At 42.8% G+C, this 16921-nt stretch overlaps 1 protein-coding gene across 1 annotated transcript in view; it reads right to left on the bottom strand.

Moving 5' to 3' along the window:
• LOC144758378 (uncharacterized) overlaps positions 1-16921 on the bottom strand; it is a 687536-nt gene that overhangs the window by 402467 nt on the left and 268148 nt on the right.

The following is a 16921-nucleotide window of genomic DNA, read 5'->3' as shown; positions in this document are numbered from 1 at the left end:
TATTTGCTTTTATTTGCTTTTAAAAGACTATCCATACATAGCTACCAAGGTTTCAGATTGCTATGTGTGACATTTTCATATTTTCAGTGTAATTATGAGTGACATTTCAATGACTATTAGTGACACTATCTCCGTCACCACTGACCAGAGTCACCCGACGTCACCGGCGCGGCCAAAGACACTTCTGATGCAGATAGATAAAAAACTAGCATTTGCACGTGGAATTTCTTGAGACCAGTTGTGAGTAGCCCTGTAGCTTGTCCCATTTCTCCTCAGTGAATTGTTTGCTCTATGTTTCCTCCCATGTTCTACATTTGAATCACCTGGTATAATTCGGTCACAGCCTTACATCCAGTGACCAACCTACAGGTGGGCTTACTGGTGGGCTTTAAGGAGGGTATTTGTGACACATAAAATAAAGGCATTTTTTCCTTCAAAAATCATGAGTATCCCACCAGAATCAGGTCTGTTGATATGTATGTTTCTGTTCATTGGTCAGCGCATTCTGCCATGTTGACTTCCGTTAATTTTGACCTTCCATGAAGCATGCCATGGTACTTGTGTGTCCTTCCACTGTTTTGGTTGTGGGATCTACTTTTCCCTGCTACCTTGATGTCTGCTCACAAACACTTTTAGCCTCACAGGGATACTCTGTGTGAATGTACATAGTTACCAGAGGCTTTATTTCTCTTTTTAATAATTCATTTAATAGTTTTCTTTTAATGATATTCACGTATATATTTTAAACTTGCCTTGTAACTATGCCCTTAGCAGATGCACATTCAGACCGCATACTTTAAATACTTTTCTCAACATGCTTTGTTTATTTCTTAATTTCAATCACATGTACACTTTAAACTCTCCCAGTGACTGTATGTCACTGATAGATGCACATCCTAGACGCATACATTTATTTCAACCATTTAAAACTAATTTCCATATTATATATGTTTACAGACTTGAATTGCAATTTTTACTTTTAAATATATATACTTACATACCTAACTAGACTTCTAATGCAATATCTTACCCCAACACCCGTACTACCAACCTGCCGTAAGAAAATAAACAGCTATGACGCAGCCAGTGCTTGCCCCGTCAGATCGCTTTTTTCCTAACTGTACTATTTGGTTTAGTTTTTCGTGAAATCGGTTGATGTTTGCATACTTTCTAGACAACAGTGTTGCGTATTAAAAGTGGTTTGGCTGCTATACGATAACTTACGTTTATTTGACAGACTCAATATATTTTTAAAAGCTCACAAACTTTTGCAATCTGTTCTTTCACAACCTTTTCCTCTCATTATTTTAACTGACCTTACTGCTGCAAAGAACCTGAAATATAAGTAAGGGCCCTCGTGAGAGGCCCCTGCGGTGAGCGGGCCTGAGACAGCTTTATGAAACTAAACAGAACTCAACTTGTTGTGCAGACAGTCAGTGACTGCAGAGCTCTGAGCTGTGTCACTTTCACAACTGCTTTAGGGGCTCCCGGCTGTGAAGTTACTTTGTGCAGCTGCCTGCATACAGGGAACTGCAGAGCAGCCTCTCAGCTGAACTAACAGTTTCAGGCTGAATGAAGACGTGCGCTTGGCATCCTGTGCTGCAGGAGACAGTACGGGCTACAAAGCAGGTTGAAGATGCAGTCTCTCTTCCTGCCCCAGCAGACAACAGGTCTCCTGGGATTTGTAGTCCCTTTACCATGCAGCTGCAGTGGTTTGGCGTCCCACGCTACAGGACATAGTTCAGCGCTATATAGCGTGTAGAAGATGTGGCCCATCCTCCTCCAACAGCAGACAAACAGTTCTCCTGGGACTAACAGTCCCTTTAACAGGCAGTCTGTTGACAGGTGCGCATGGCTCTTTGTTGATAATTAAAGCTTGCCACAGTGTGGTGCTCTCCAGACCAGGCCGAATGGGGTTTTATGGGTGGTCAGTCATAGCTCCGATCCTGTGCTTTCCTATCTCCTCTGATTCCGTACTCTTGCATGGACACGTACTGACTGGGTTGTTACTACTTTGTGCCTTTACCATAGGAGAGCAGAGCCACAGAAAACACAGTCCATTGAGACTGCCTGTCCCTAGGGGCGATAGCCAGGCTAAGGTGTCAAGAACAGGAAATACATGCCTACTAAGAAACACTTTGCTTCAGGGGGCGTTCCCACCACTGGTCCAAGGGTTCATTTGGTATCAGTCCACTCTCTCAAACTCAGATCCCTTTTTCAGCACCTTTAGTACTACAGCTGCCTCCAGGCCTCCTTCCTGTCATGCTCGTTCTCTCTCTTCCTACAATGTAGGATACAGAGTTGGTATACATAATACCCTACCAAGTGTCTTTTCAGACACTGAAAGCCTCAATCTTATTAAAGACAGCATTACTCCTCCACTAACGTGACTTATAGTCGTAATGCGGTCCTTGTTGTTCAGAAATTAAGACTTGATAATAATTCTGTGTTCGTCGGAAGACTGAGACGTTCTCCTGACAATAAATGCATACATTAAATAAAGGTATACTTATCTACACTAATCGTAGGCTGAGACATAATGCAATAATTAATGAAACACAATATAAGTTTGAGACTCTTACATTGATTCAACACAAGTATTGTCAATTAAATTAACCTATAAGAAACAGATATAGGATTTCTCTTTTAGCATAGTTTACATTTGTTCTCTAGAAGTTAGGAGTAGGAATTCATTTTTAAGATTCAAAGACCTCTTTTTTAATTAGATAAATTAACAAAATGAAACTGTTCCTTTTAATAGAACTTGTATCACTACTCTAAGGAGTTAATGGATATTTAGAGATTGAGCAAACTATATTATTGTTTATTTTTTTATTTTTTTATTTTTTTTATTGAAAGTTCATGACAATAGGATATCAAATACATACGAGAAAACACATTAACATAGAGACACCAAATAGGTATACATACAGGATGTTAAAACAGATAAAGACCAATAGTATGGGAAAAGTAACAATAGATATGTGAAGGACAAGAGGGAATATCTACATAGGTATTAAAAGCTATTGGCGCGTGGTTTTTGACCGCCTCCATGCTGCCACGGGCGACCAAATCCTTAGTCCCATGCCCCTAGATTTCGGTCCCTTCAGTGCGTACAGCTCCGACTCGATGTTATGGATCCCAAGCAGCCTACAGATCCACATCTGAAAGGTTGGAGCATCAGCGTCCTTCCATGCAGCAGCAATTAATATTCTAAAAACAGCTGTTGCTATAAACACAAGTGCCTCAGACTCTATGCTTAAACCCAATTTGGCGTCATACCCGAATATTAAAAGTGTAGGGGATAGGTCGATCCTGACAGCTAGCAGCCCCTCTAAAAACTTTGCAATTTCGTTTTTCGTTGGCCCTAGTTTCTCACAGCTACAAAACATGTGAAGCAGATCGGCAGGGCCCTTACCACATCTAGGGCAGTTGTTATCCGCTCTCTTTCCCCAATCAAACAGTTTTGCCGGTGTGTAATATAAATTAAATAGGGTTTTAAAATGCTGTGCTCTTAGGTTTGAGGATCGTAGAAACCTTTTATCCATAAGGATGGCTCTGTCTAGATCGATATCGGGGTCATTCAGTTTCCCAGCCCAGGTAGCCTCTGTCTTAAGCATATCATCTGGCAGCGCTCCCAGGAATAATGCATACATTTTCCTTATGCGACGGCCGCCTCCCTTCATATAATCTAAGAGTATACATTCTTTTGATATATCTATGGTAGGTCTTTTGGATTTAATTGTGTTAGTCAATTGTATATATTTAAACTCTTGAGAGCCTTGGAGTGAATATCGTGACTTCAGAAGATCGAGGGGCCTCAGAGCATCCTTTACCATAACTTGGCCCAATGTGGTGATTCCCTGACTTTCCCAATGTCTCCAAGGGCCATCTCTGCTGAAGTGCGGGAATAACCCTGATTTCCAAAGTAGAGTATGTTTATTAAACTTCGGAATGCGCTGGTTCTTTTGTATTGCCAGCCATACCACCCTGATATCTTCCAATATTTTGTAACCTGGGGACTTGAAGAAGCGTTTATCATAGTTCCTTAACAATACACCATACGCCTCGTTCCCTAATGCTAACTGGTATATGGATGGAATACTGCACTGGGAGTGTATCGTGTCAGCAGGGAAGAAAAGTATAGCCATATCTGTGAGGAGACAAGACCAGTGGTATAATTTTAGATTGGGTATACCCAATCCGCCCTGTTCCTGGGGTAGAGACATAAATTTGATTGATCTCCTCACCTTGCCGTATTGCCAAACAAAATTCATAAAAATAGCCTCCATCTCCCTGATCAGAATATCATCTATTTTAAAGGGGATTGACCTAAACTTATATAGGATTTTTGGGAACATTACCATTTTGATGACATTGGCCCTACCTATAATTGATAAATGAAGAGTATCAATTCTTTTTAGGTCCTGTCTCATTTTCAAAAGTAGTGGTGAGAAGTTATCTTTAATAATTTCCTGTGTCTGGGCATTAATTGTGATTCCCAGATATACTACTGAATCCACATATCTATCATCCCGTTTGACTGTTTTGCTTGAACATAATACCTGTGTTTTTGCCACATTAAGTCTATATCCAGAAGCATTCCCAAAATCGGAGGTGATGTTGATTATTTCCCTCATAGCACTAGCTGGATCGACAGTGGTGACAGCTATGTCATCTGCGTATGCGAGGATTTTGGTTTCAAGACCATTGGTGATAATTGGTTTTATATTAATATTACTCATAATGCGGCAAATCAGGGGATCAATATAGAGTGCAAATAGGATGGGTGAGCACGGACACCCTTGTCTCGTCTCTCTTGAGATATGGATCAGGTTGGAGCCCTCACCCATTAACTGAATGCTAGCTATTGGATTGTGATACATGGCCTTGATACCCTGCAGAAATCGGGGACCGAATCCTTTGCCGACCTCACTTCCCAGAGAAAGCTCCACCTGACCCGGTCGAACGCCTTCTCTGCATCGAGGAGGATCATCGCGATCCCCCCCTCCCCCCGAGCATGCATGTCAAACAGAGTTATGGCTCTTTTAATATGGTCGGTGGTACCCCTTCCTGGGATAAAGCCATGCTGCCAGGGAGAGACGAGGCCCGCGACAATCCTACCCATCCGTGAAGCCAATATTTTAGCATAAAGTTTGTTATCGCTATTAATTAGCGATATAGGCCGATAAGAGCCCGGGCTCTCCTTGGGTTTGCCCTTTTTGTGAAAGACCACAATGTTGGTTTTAGTCCAGGATTCTGGTATAGTACCTGTATTGATAACCCCGTTAAATAAATCTAGCAAGAGAGGGGCCGTTTCTTCCCTCAGGCATTTATAAACTTCAAGGGGTATAAGATCGGGCCCTGCTGCCTTGCCAGCAGAAAGATCTTTTAGTGCCTGAAGAAGCTCCTCCATAGTAATATCCTGTTCTAAGGATTCCCTCTCATTGGACGTCAGATTGAGACCTGTATCCTGCCAATTTGTGCCCAGATATGCTGTGTCTGCCTCCTCCTTATACAGGACCTGATAGAATCGCCTAAAAACCTCTATGATTTCTATTGGCTTTTTATAGGTCTGCTCGCCATCTTTAATCTCAGTGATGATATTTTTTGAGGTGGCCTGTCTTATCCGAAGCGCTAGAGCCCTGCCAGCATTCTCGCCTGTTTCATACATGCCCACTCTGCGGGTCTGATATTCTGCTGCAGCCTTCTTTGCTAATTGTCGCTGGATATCTGCTTTTATAGTATTTAAGCTCTCTAGGCTCTGAGACCCCTGGATCCCGTGACATACATCTTTCCTATGTTGCTCCTCTGCCTTCACCAGATTTGCCAAGAGACATTCCCTATCTTCCTTCATTTCTTTCCAAAGCTGTGCAGAAAAACTAATTGTCTCCCCTCTTAGACCAGCCTTAAAGCTATCCCAGACCATGCCGCGGGAAGCGCTATATCTATTAGCATCAAAGAAGGATTTGGACCACCCCTTTATATGTGCTATATAGTCGCTGTCCACTAGTAGTTTCCTGTCAAAGGACCATGGTCTCGTTTTTTCCCTTGGTTTGGTAACAGACATATTCAAGACAAGGGGGTTGTGATCCGATATTAGCTTTGGGAGCATTGAAATTTTAACAATGATAAGTTGTGTGGCTGAAACGAAAAAATAATCCAATTTTGTGTATTTATTAAATGGGTGTGAGAAGTATGTGAACCCAGGTTCATCTTTCTTTTGGTTGCCCCAGACATCCTTCAGGCCATAAGAGTGGATTATAGAGGAGACCGCCCTAAATACTCGGGGCTTACGGCCACTATATGGGGTGTTGCCTGTGAAATCGGCTGAAATATTAAGATCACCGCAAAACACCATAGGTGATGGCCAGTTAGTAAGCTCCCGTTCAATGTAATCCATCACCCCTGAGTCGTCCAGATTAGAACCATACACTGAGCATAGAGTGATGCCTAGTTTCAATTCACAAATTGCCCATCTTCCCAACGGATCAGCTTTTGATTTTTTAGCCCCCCCCCCAGTCCTACCCGGCCTAAAATGGCTACCCCCCTGATAGTTGAGGTCTGTGAGGAGCAAGACAAGATTTCATACCCCCTTATATTCAACCAATGTTTCTTTTTCCATGGTAGGTGAGTCTCTTGTATACACACAATGTCGGCCCTGATTAGTTTAACATACTCCTCAAACTTTTCCCTCTTTTTCCAATCATTCAGTCCTCCTATGTTGAGACTGATTATCTTAATCCTTGACATATCCCTGGAGAGAAACGAGCCAACATGCTAACCAGTCACATTTTATCCTGAATCTGACATCAACAGGTATAACCACTTTCAACATCTCTGATATATCAATAGACATATTTATTGCATGAACTTTCTTTTTGTTTCTTTTTCCCCCTTCCCCCCCTCCCTCGAGAGTCCCCCCCCTCCCCACCCCCCGACCCCAACTCACTCCCAGGTGAGGCGCGCAGACTGGGTCTGTGCGTGTGATGGGTGCGGCTCTGCGACGGACACAGTGCAATCAATAAATCCAACTTCAACCTCGACCTTATGTGTACCCAAACATCTCCATAACGTGACACACTTTCCTCTGTGAGATTCGAACTTGAACTTAAACTAAACTAACCCTTAGGCTTCAGCCAGTGACATAAATTAGAACCTTATCCTTTGTTGGCTTATATAAGTGATATGACATATTATAGAGAGTCTAGAAACTCCTGAGCCTTAATTTCCGAGGAAAAGTATATGGTCTTGCCTAGGTGGATTATCTTTAACTGAGCAGGATTGATGAGATAAACCTGCACTCTTTTATCCTGGAAAGGTTTGATTAATTGTCTTAATCTCCATCGGCGTTCCACGGTGGTATGGCAGAAATCCGGCCTGACAAAGAAGGACCCTCCTTCAAAGGTTCTTTTGGAGTCTGGCCGGGCTTTCTCTGATATGGACTGACGAAGAAGAAAATTGCCTATATAGATTAAGATTGCTCTAGGCTTATCCCCTTCTCTGGCGTTTTTTCTCAATCTGAAGGGTGTCCTGTGTGCTCTCTGTATTTCAGTGGTCCAGTTCCAGCCGGCAATGTCTGGAAAGGCTTTCTCAAATGTTTTGACAATAAACATTTTGGCATCCTGACCCTCAGCCCCTTCCGGAATACCCAAGACCCTGAGATTGTTCCTTCTTTGCCTATTCTCAAGGTCCTCCAGCTTCCACTGGACATCAATTGCTTGAGCTCCCAGCGTTTCCACTTTATTTGTAGCTGCAGCCGCCTCAGCTTCGGTGGCGACTACCCTCTCCTCAAGATTTGAGACCCTGTCTCCAACACTGACCCAGGCTTTTGAAAGCTTTCTGACCACTGCTTTCATCTTTCTAATCGCAGCTTGGGATTTAAGGCTGTCTGACCGGGTTTCTTCTCTGTGTGCAGTTATTCCTTGGTGAATTGATTCCATCATCGCCATCATTGACAACTGCGTAGTCTCGTTGTGCCTTACGTTGCTCATTGCCGGGTTGGCATTCCCTTGAAGGGATGTTGTAGGAGAGTGATCCCAAGTTAGTGCTGTGTGGTCCCTCTGTGGGGGCACATTTTTGATAATAGATGATGGTAACCCTGCCTCACTATCGCTCTCTGTCTCCGGATTACTGCCATCAATGTCTGAGCTATGAGGGTCATCCTCCTCCTCTGACCAGTTGGCCTCCTCTGTGACAAAGAAGAAGCACTCACTGGGGGTCTTTTCCTTTTCCCTCTCACCATGAGTGTCCCCAGGATAGGTTGTATTAGCTTTAGGATTGGCAAGTAAGCCCCTTTGGATCTCTGGGGCCGTGGTAGAAATGGTGCTCTCTTTGAATATTTCAGCTGATGTTGAGCCTCCTTGATCGCGCTCAGTGTTAGTTGGTGGGACTACCGTCACTTCTATTGAGGGGTTTATCGGATCTTGTGAGGGTAGTGGGGTGTTGACCTCGGTGTTGACCTCGTTGTCATTGGTAACACAGATATCTTCAGCCCCCGATACAGCAGCTAGAGACTCTGACTGTGTCTGTGTCAACAGAGACATGCCCCCGCCTGCGACGTCACCCCCGGCTTCCTCCTCATGACATGCCTGAGGGATCTGTGTCTGCGGGTGAAGCTGCTGTGGCTGCTGAAGATTTGGGACTGATTGTACTATTGGTTGTGGCGTTGGTTCTATGCCCGGAGTCTCTACTGGAGGAGTGGCCAATATTGGTGGAGCGGGCACCTCAAACAGCTCGAGCAATGCTGGTAACACAGGTAGTGCAGATGACCCAGGTAGCCCAGAGGCCGCGATTACTGGGGCTGGCTCGATATCCTTCAATTTTTTTTCTTTTCGTTACGATTCAGCATTTCCACCACGCTCAGAGTCGCGGTAGCTGTAGCTTGTCGGGTTCTGACTGAGGGAGGGCGCATCTCCTTAGGGGTGTTCTGCCCTGTGGGCTGTAGAAGCTTTGTCCGCCCTAGCCCAGCTTCTGGTGCTGCTCCCTCCAACCCTGTGTTCGCCACAGAGTCCATGCTTAAGGTGTTATCAGTGTTCCCAGACACAGAGGCACCATCGGCGATACCTTTCTTTTTTGGCTTGCCCCCAGTATTGTTTTTTGGAGCCATAGATAAGGCAAATTCTATGAGCAGAAAGGTTCTCTGCCTCACCTTGTCCGGACCTCTGTAGCACCGAGCCTCTCCGCCTCCTTGTGCCGGCCTGTCGGGTCTATCGGGTCTGCTGGAGCTGTTGGGGCTGCCGCCGTTTCCACTCCTCTTCCCAGGTCTCGCAGACTCTGTATGGCCCCGCCTCCAGGCTCCGCGAACTCCGCGAACTCTCCCGGGGCAGCTGTAATCCAGCCCGACTCTGAGCGAAGCTGTAGCTGTAGCAAAGAGTCTCCGTGGACCCGTGCGGGGCAGCCCGCTGCAAAGAGCACTGAAAGGCATCAAGGCTCCATCGACTTCAGGAGGTAACCATCGGTAACCATCGGTAACCATCGGTCGTTTGAACCGTCGTTATGCCTCTGCGCCGCACTTGGACTTTTGCTCTCCCGCTACTTTACAGCCGTTTTAGCTAAATGTCCGTATTGATGCAAAGGCTGTATGTCGGAATGCCTGGATGTCGAGGTTACTTCAGAGACATCACTTCATAGCTGCGCTGTGTCCGGTGCTGCCGCTCAGCCGCTTGTCACGGCCGCCATCTTGCCCCCAAACTATATTATTGTTTAAGTCAATTGCCTTCAAGTCCTATGTAATGTTGGCTGGCACAAAACCATGCAAAAGGTTTTCTTACAGAATAGGGAACCACACATTAGAAAAGGTGCAGTCTTGTTCCTATCTCAGTCTGTTATTTGACGGTTCATTAAAATTTGATTCCCTGGTGGAAAAACGATGTAGCAGGTTGGTATCCTCAAATGGTGCTATAGCAGGCTATGGGCGTAGGCTGGGTCATTGGTCCCCTGAACAAATTATGAACTTGTATAGTTCTATATGCTGTTCCAAAGCTACGTATGGTTCTAAAGTGTGGGGTTTTGTAAATGTTGACCAATTGCAGCGGGAGGAAAACAAATACTTGCGATCAATCTTGAAAATACCCCGGAGTACCCCTGCTGTAATTGCTCACAGGGAACTAGGGAGGCCATATATTGAGGACCTGGTTAAGCTCAGACCGATTATGGCATGGATAAAAATCTGGGCAAACCCTTAGGCAGTCTTGAGCAGACAAATTTTAAGAGACTGCTTGGATCGGGATAAAGGCCTGGAAATATCGTGGCTGAAATATGTGAAGACTACCTTGGAAAACCTAGATCAGAAGGATCTTTTTATAAACCCCACAACAATTTCACCACTGGACAAATCTAAAATTAAGAAAGCGTTTTTGGACTGGAGAGCCACCCGTAGAGCAGCAACTGAAGGAACCAAACGCTCAGTAAGTGCCCATGGTCTTGTTAAGAGCACGGAGGGTATGGAACCGTACCTTTATCTTATGTATAATGCTCAGGAGAGGTTTTTTAATGTCTCGTTTTAGGCTCAATCTTTTACCTAATTTATTAGCTGCTCCACCAGGTTTTACCTTATCAGTTGAGCAGAAGGGTGCCTGCGGCTGCGACAATATGTCTCCGCAGGACACCCTTAATTTTGTACTCTGGTGTTCTTTTTACATAACACCTAGGCGTAGATTTCTGGTGGATATTTTAAAACAGGCCAAGTTGAGGCATGCTAAAGCCGCTCTGCTCTTCTTGCAAAGGGCGAATGACCCCGTACATTGTGCTGTGTAATGAATTTCTTGAAAGTTTCTTTAAGATTAAGGAAAACAAGAGGGTCAGCCTGATTGTGGACTTTGTAAAGCTTTTTAAATCATTTGTATAAATATTAGTCGGGGTCTAGAAAATATTTAATTATGTTTTAAATTGTGTATATATATGTGTTTTTATGGTGTTTTTTAATCACCGAATAAAGAAGCTTTAAATTGAATATTTAGGGATTGAACAAATTATATTATTATTTAAGTCAATTGCTTTAAAGAGAAATATTAAATACGAATGGCTATATATTTAACAGAGACAAATCCTGTGACATAACCTTTAGTGTCATATTGTACTAAGAAAATAATTCAATTAAATGTGCACAGGTTTAAAAGAATATCATTTAAGTGATCAATATAATCGTGTGGAAATGTATCGTGAATTTATACTATATATTTGCGATGTCATTCTCATTTACAATTGTTTTGATATCTTGAATGGCTTTCATGTTCTCTTTTTTGAGTGATAATTGACGTTTTAATTATAAAATGTTTTGTTTGTGTATGTATTGTGCTTTTGAAGATATGGTCTTATGTGAAGCAAAGTAAAACATATGATAACTGTTTGTCTATCTGTCTTTTTTGGATAGAAAATATTGTTTCTGATAACCCAATAAACATGTAAACAATATTATTGTGTTGCATAAACTAGGGCTCTGGCCAAGCTCAATTGGCTTTGGCCTTCCCTCCCACGGATGCCAGGACTAAGTTAAGTGCTCCATCGCTTAAACAGAATTCCAAGCTATTGTAGGCTCCACACAAGCCCACTGGACATACGTGCCGGTGGGGTGTCCGTGCTTTCGGGGTTACTAACAGTTCTGCGAAGGGGTCAGGGATGCAGTGGTAATTCAAACCCAACTTTGTTCTTTAGCATAGCACTCACAAGTACTGTACTAAAAAAATACACTATATATGTTTAAAAGTGTTTATTTCAACCGTCTAAGCCTGTTGCTTAGTACATGAGTGATAACCACACAGAATATAATTAGAACAGCACTCATGTATGTTACTAGCAGCAAGAATAATATGAACATTGGTAACAAGAGTGGGATGTTCCTAGGATCTTAGCAACTGGAAGACTACTACTATGTGCTATACTATGAGAGTTTGGAGTAGCTAACTTGCCTCTAAAGTTTCTTGGGACTTGGTACACTGCATTCCTGTTCACATTGGAGAAGCTGTGACTATCAGACTTATGTCGAGAAAGAGTGTTTCCTTGGAAAAAACACACATCAGCTAGGCTTAGCTCTGCTCCTCTCTGATTGGCTCTCAGCATAGGAACAGATGCTGCAGCTGTCTGGCAGGAGCTCTTGCGATAAACTGGGGCAAAGACCTCCCTAATTCAGTGGTCAATTCATGAGGTACATTTAGTGTTAAGCACTGACTTCTACTCTACATTGGGGGACTTCCCATTAATCCGAGACATAACTGCTATGAACCAGCATGATGAAAATATGTCAAACAAGACTACATATATATTTTTCAGATTCACTGTCAGACCTTGTAAGGCAGATATCATGGAGCTGTTAGCAGACTTGTGTCACCTTGTGTGGTAGCAAAGTTATTGTTTGGCTAATTGAAACATTCATGAGTTCTCCGAAAGATAATGACATGCTGCATATCGGCCAAACACAGCCAGGATAACGTGTTGTGAGTTTACAACAGTTGTGCGTCTAGTTATCTATTTGGGAACATAATATTGTCTGTGATAACCATGTAATCATGTAAACAATGTTTAGGTAATATATGTATTTGTATTTTTGTGATTGAGGATTGTTCTAATGAAATATATGTGCTTTCAGAATGCTATCTATTAAATTGTCTCTGTAAATTGGACCTTACGTTGTGAAGCACATGAATAAATTATTAGTGAATCCTCAGGCCCTTCTTTCTGCAGCTCCTGCGTCTCATAATGATGGCGACAAACAGATAATATTCCAGGTAGAAGGCGGACACAATGATGCCGCAGTGGGCAGCAAACAAATAGGATCCCAGGTAGAAGGTGGACACTGTGACACCGCAGACGGCAGCAAACAAATAGGGTTCCAGGTAGAACGTGGACACTAAGGCACGGCAGTCAGCAGCAAGTGTTTGGAGACACAATGGTTTTGCACAAGCCCTATGCAGCCTAAGAGAGCTGACACTACTTTTTTTGCAACTAAGCAGCTTTGGAGAATGTCACACTGGTTTTACACAACAGCTGTGTAGTTCTGAAAATTCTGGACTCATGAAGTAATTCTGGACTCGAGAAATTAAACTTCGTCGTAGCATGACGATTTTTATATCAAAAGACCGAGAATGGCTAGTACACTATGTACAAGCATTTTCGTCTCATTCGAGTGACGATTTCACCTCGAAATCGTCATTTTCGTTCTCTACCCTTGGCTTCCATTTTGTGTACGGCAGCCATTTTGTGAGTTGCCCTTTACATAGGCTTATAATCCAGCTAAATTCGATCCCAAAGGACACGTACACCTTGATTGACTTTTCTCTGACCTGGGCAAGCTGGGAAACCCTTGCCCCAGGCCGAACCTGTTTGGTCAGTTCCTCTCCCAGTGGCCGAACAAGATAGCATCAAGGCTCAACAGGCCATAAACCCTTTTCATCGCACACACACCCTGCCGAATCTTGCTCACACCTGTCCCTGCTCTTTTCTCTCTCACTTGCTTTATGATGGGGAGGTGCCCATGTTATTGAGGGTCCACCGGTATCTGATGGAAATGCTGGGCCTTGCCGGGTAATTTGTTATGGGCTGGACAAACAGAAATGTGGGCTGTCATCATGCTTTTTCTTTGTAGTGAAAATATGTCTATGGTATACTAAAATCCGAAGAATGTTTGCCTAAAGCACAATATTTCGTATAAAGGGAGAAGCCTGACTTTGTGAATTTGAGCAGTCTCCTGAGAATATACTTCCCGTGTGTTGTACTTCTAGGACGCTTGTTACCTTGGTTGCAGCCAATAAAATCGATCCTTGACTTCACCTAGAAGACTCTGAGTTTCTGTGGTCTAAATCAGGAAAGTACCCGAGGTCTTTGGGTGTGTTCCCTGGCACCGCTGGGTTACCGGTTCAGTACCAGTTCTGCAAAACCCAGTACCTCAGCTGACACATTGCTGCAAGCTTCAAACCAAGCTCTCGAAGGAGAATCTTCACATATAACAGTTTTTACAAATTACGAGAAACTGCACAAATAAGGCTCTTTCATGAAACAACAGGAACTCTTGAAGAATAAATTATTGGAAGAGGTTATACCAGAAGGACTGTGCAGCAGGCGAATAAGAGGCCAAGAATCATATAGAGACCCTCATGATCCCTAATGCATGAATAAAAAAAGACAGCATGGCTGTGGTTCTCATTTATAATCCAATAGCAAATTGTATTTTAACGGAATATAAAAATAAATAGGAGTATGTTGGAGGTTGGTTAGAAGAAGCCATCAATGTTCCCTTCTCCTTGAAGTGAGGTCAGAACCTCAGGAACCCTCACAACAATGACCGACATACCTGGGGAGGTTGGTGTACATACATCAGACCGTTCGCCCTACTTATGGTAGGCATTCTGACCTACTTGCTTCTCTTCAGGAACATTATGAAAAGACAGACAGTCTCAAACAAAAAAACCTAGGAAATATGACCTAGACTCCCTTGTGGAAAGCTCTCAGTGTAGCAGGCACATAATTTTTTTGTTTTCCAAAAAGCAAACTCTCACTGTAGGAGTAAAACAAAAAAGTCTGCTGGGCATCCGTGTGAAACATGGCATCCACTCAGCAAACTTTAGGTGCTTTTAGAGGAGTTCCTGTTGCTCCTCTGAAGACACAGGGATAGCCAGGTTTGTGGAGATCGCTAAACGTGGGGGACACTAGTCTAATGGTGTAGTGGAAGTTGGTACACGTGCTCCTCTGGCAGACCGTGGACACATTGTCAAACTATACATGAGGAGGGAAGTCTTCAAATGTAACTCAAAATAGAAAAATCACTAAAGAAAGACAGGCAGGATTCAGGTTGTGGCAGACAGAGCACTCTATCAAAAATGCAACACAGCGTTGTACCAGCCAAACCACCGGTCCTCCCACCAGCCCGGTTTAGAGTAGGAGAGACTGTCATCTTTCTATTGGAGATCACATTGGGTCCGTCAATGAAAAACGTCTTCCGAAGGAGAAGGGGCTCTCGGAGAAAACCCATCAGGCATTATTAGATAAAGAAGCGCTATATAAGAACCTTCAAATAAAAATGTAAGTCAATTTTGCACGTGACAAATGCATATTTAAATCCCTCGTATGGGAGAATGCTTTCAAGTACTCATCATTCGGTAGCATTTTTATGGATTATGAACTATACACACATTTTTCATTTTCAAAATTAAATCTGGTATTTATTGGGTAAAAACGACTGACTTAAGTTCCCAACACAGGAGTGAAGCCCAGATCTCAGTATTACAGGTAGCACTTCTCTCTTCATTAACACAGATGCAGAGGTGGTACCGTCTCAAGCAAAGAACCGCCTCTCACTCTGAGAGAAGGCACACTGGGGAGAATAGTCCACTCTGATACCACCTGCGACAGACTCCCTGCAGAAAGCAGTCATGCTGTCGAGATTTGACCCCTCTATTGCCAAATAAACTAGGCTCCTTGCTGACATCACAAATTATCTTTAAAGTTTAGGGAAGAAATCACATTTAACATCTCTTTCCATACAATCAGCAATCAAATACCATGAATTCAAAAACATTTTTTGTTTTTTTTACAAATCAAAACGTACATTTTTTAGTAATATTTAAAATCTAGTCATCATTGTGTACATGTCCTAGTCTCATGATTGTTCATGCTGTATCATAATTTAGTTCATGTTAACATTAAAGTAAATTGATTTTGATCCTGGTACACACGTCTGTAGTGTGGTTTTTAAAGGCTCTTAGATGTCCCTACATGGGTGGTGTTTGGATGTTTGGTTATGTATCATTAATACAGATTAATAACCTATTGGGTTTCAAATGTATTATGCCACTAATGGCCGTACAAACCACTTGTTCCTAAATAAAATTTGTTCAGTTTAAAACTTGTTGCTGATAACGTTAAACTAAAGTGAGTTTGACCCTGGAGCAAACCCCTGAAGTGTGTTATGTATAGGATGGGTTTGCTGAAGAGCAGTCTTGTTGCTGTTCCTCACTGGATGGGTCGTGGTGGTGATGATGATGGTCGGCAGCAGGAAGAACTTCCCGGACTCAGCACTTTGTTAAAATGACCTCGGTGGAAATTATTTGTTCTACTATCCTTGGCTACTGAAGATGTATCCTTTCTTCTGATATGGATATTATATTGGTGAACTCCTTCCTCTAAGCAAGGCTGGGCTATGAGAACACTGTGTATTTGGCAGCTCCAGCAACATAAAAGCACATTTCAGATGATTCAGAACTACGATCTATCTTATTTGTGGTCTGAGGACGTCCTAACTGCATCACAAAGTTTCACTGTTTTCTCACGAGGCAGCACTTTTTATTGTCCATTCATTCACCGGCAGAGTTTATAAAACGCAGGTTTCTTTTTGCTTGTAAATACAAACCTGATTATCATTTGTGTCAAAATTCTGTATCTTTTGTGTTCCTTTACTTCTGAATCCAGATTTATTTTTCAGTGCCAAGGTTCAAGAAATGTAAAGCAGGGAGTCAATAGTTGTGAACTCTTAAGAGTTGGAATTTTTTACTGCTCAAGATTCAATCTTTACCTAACACTCAACCTTTCAGAAACCTATTCAGAACTAAACTTTTCAACAGCTCTCTCTCCGATTAATCATTTTGACATCATGCACGGATTCTGTCCTTCCACCAGTTAGGAGTTGGCTGGGTGATTCTCTGTGAATAAGAAAGGTCTCAAATATATTCGTATACAATTAATCTCACTGAGAATCATTTACATAGTCAGTGGTGAGCCAGCAAATTTCCCAAGGATCCAGCTTGATATTGGACACCTCTGAGGAAGTGCCACTATGGTGGGTGCATTAACAGATGCATGTGATGATCAAAATGAGCATCATTTTTTCCCGCGTCAGGGCTTCAGAGGTAAATGTTGTGCACTGCAAGCATTAACTCTCAGAGTTACAGGTCACATTTTCCTACTTTGACTTCTTCTACCTTTGGACGTT

The sequence above is a fragment of the Lissotriton helveticus genome, chromosome 1_1 (assembly GCF_964261635.1).
Source record: "Lissotriton helveticus chromosome 1_1, aLisHel1.1, whole genome shotgun sequence".
In the NCBI taxonomy this organism is placed as follows: Eukaryota; Metazoa; Chordata; class Amphibia; order Caudata; family Salamandridae; genus Lissotriton; species Lissotriton helveticus.
Note: the sequence above shows the minus strand (reverse complement) of the source record. Positions and strands in the feature narration are given on the sequence as shown.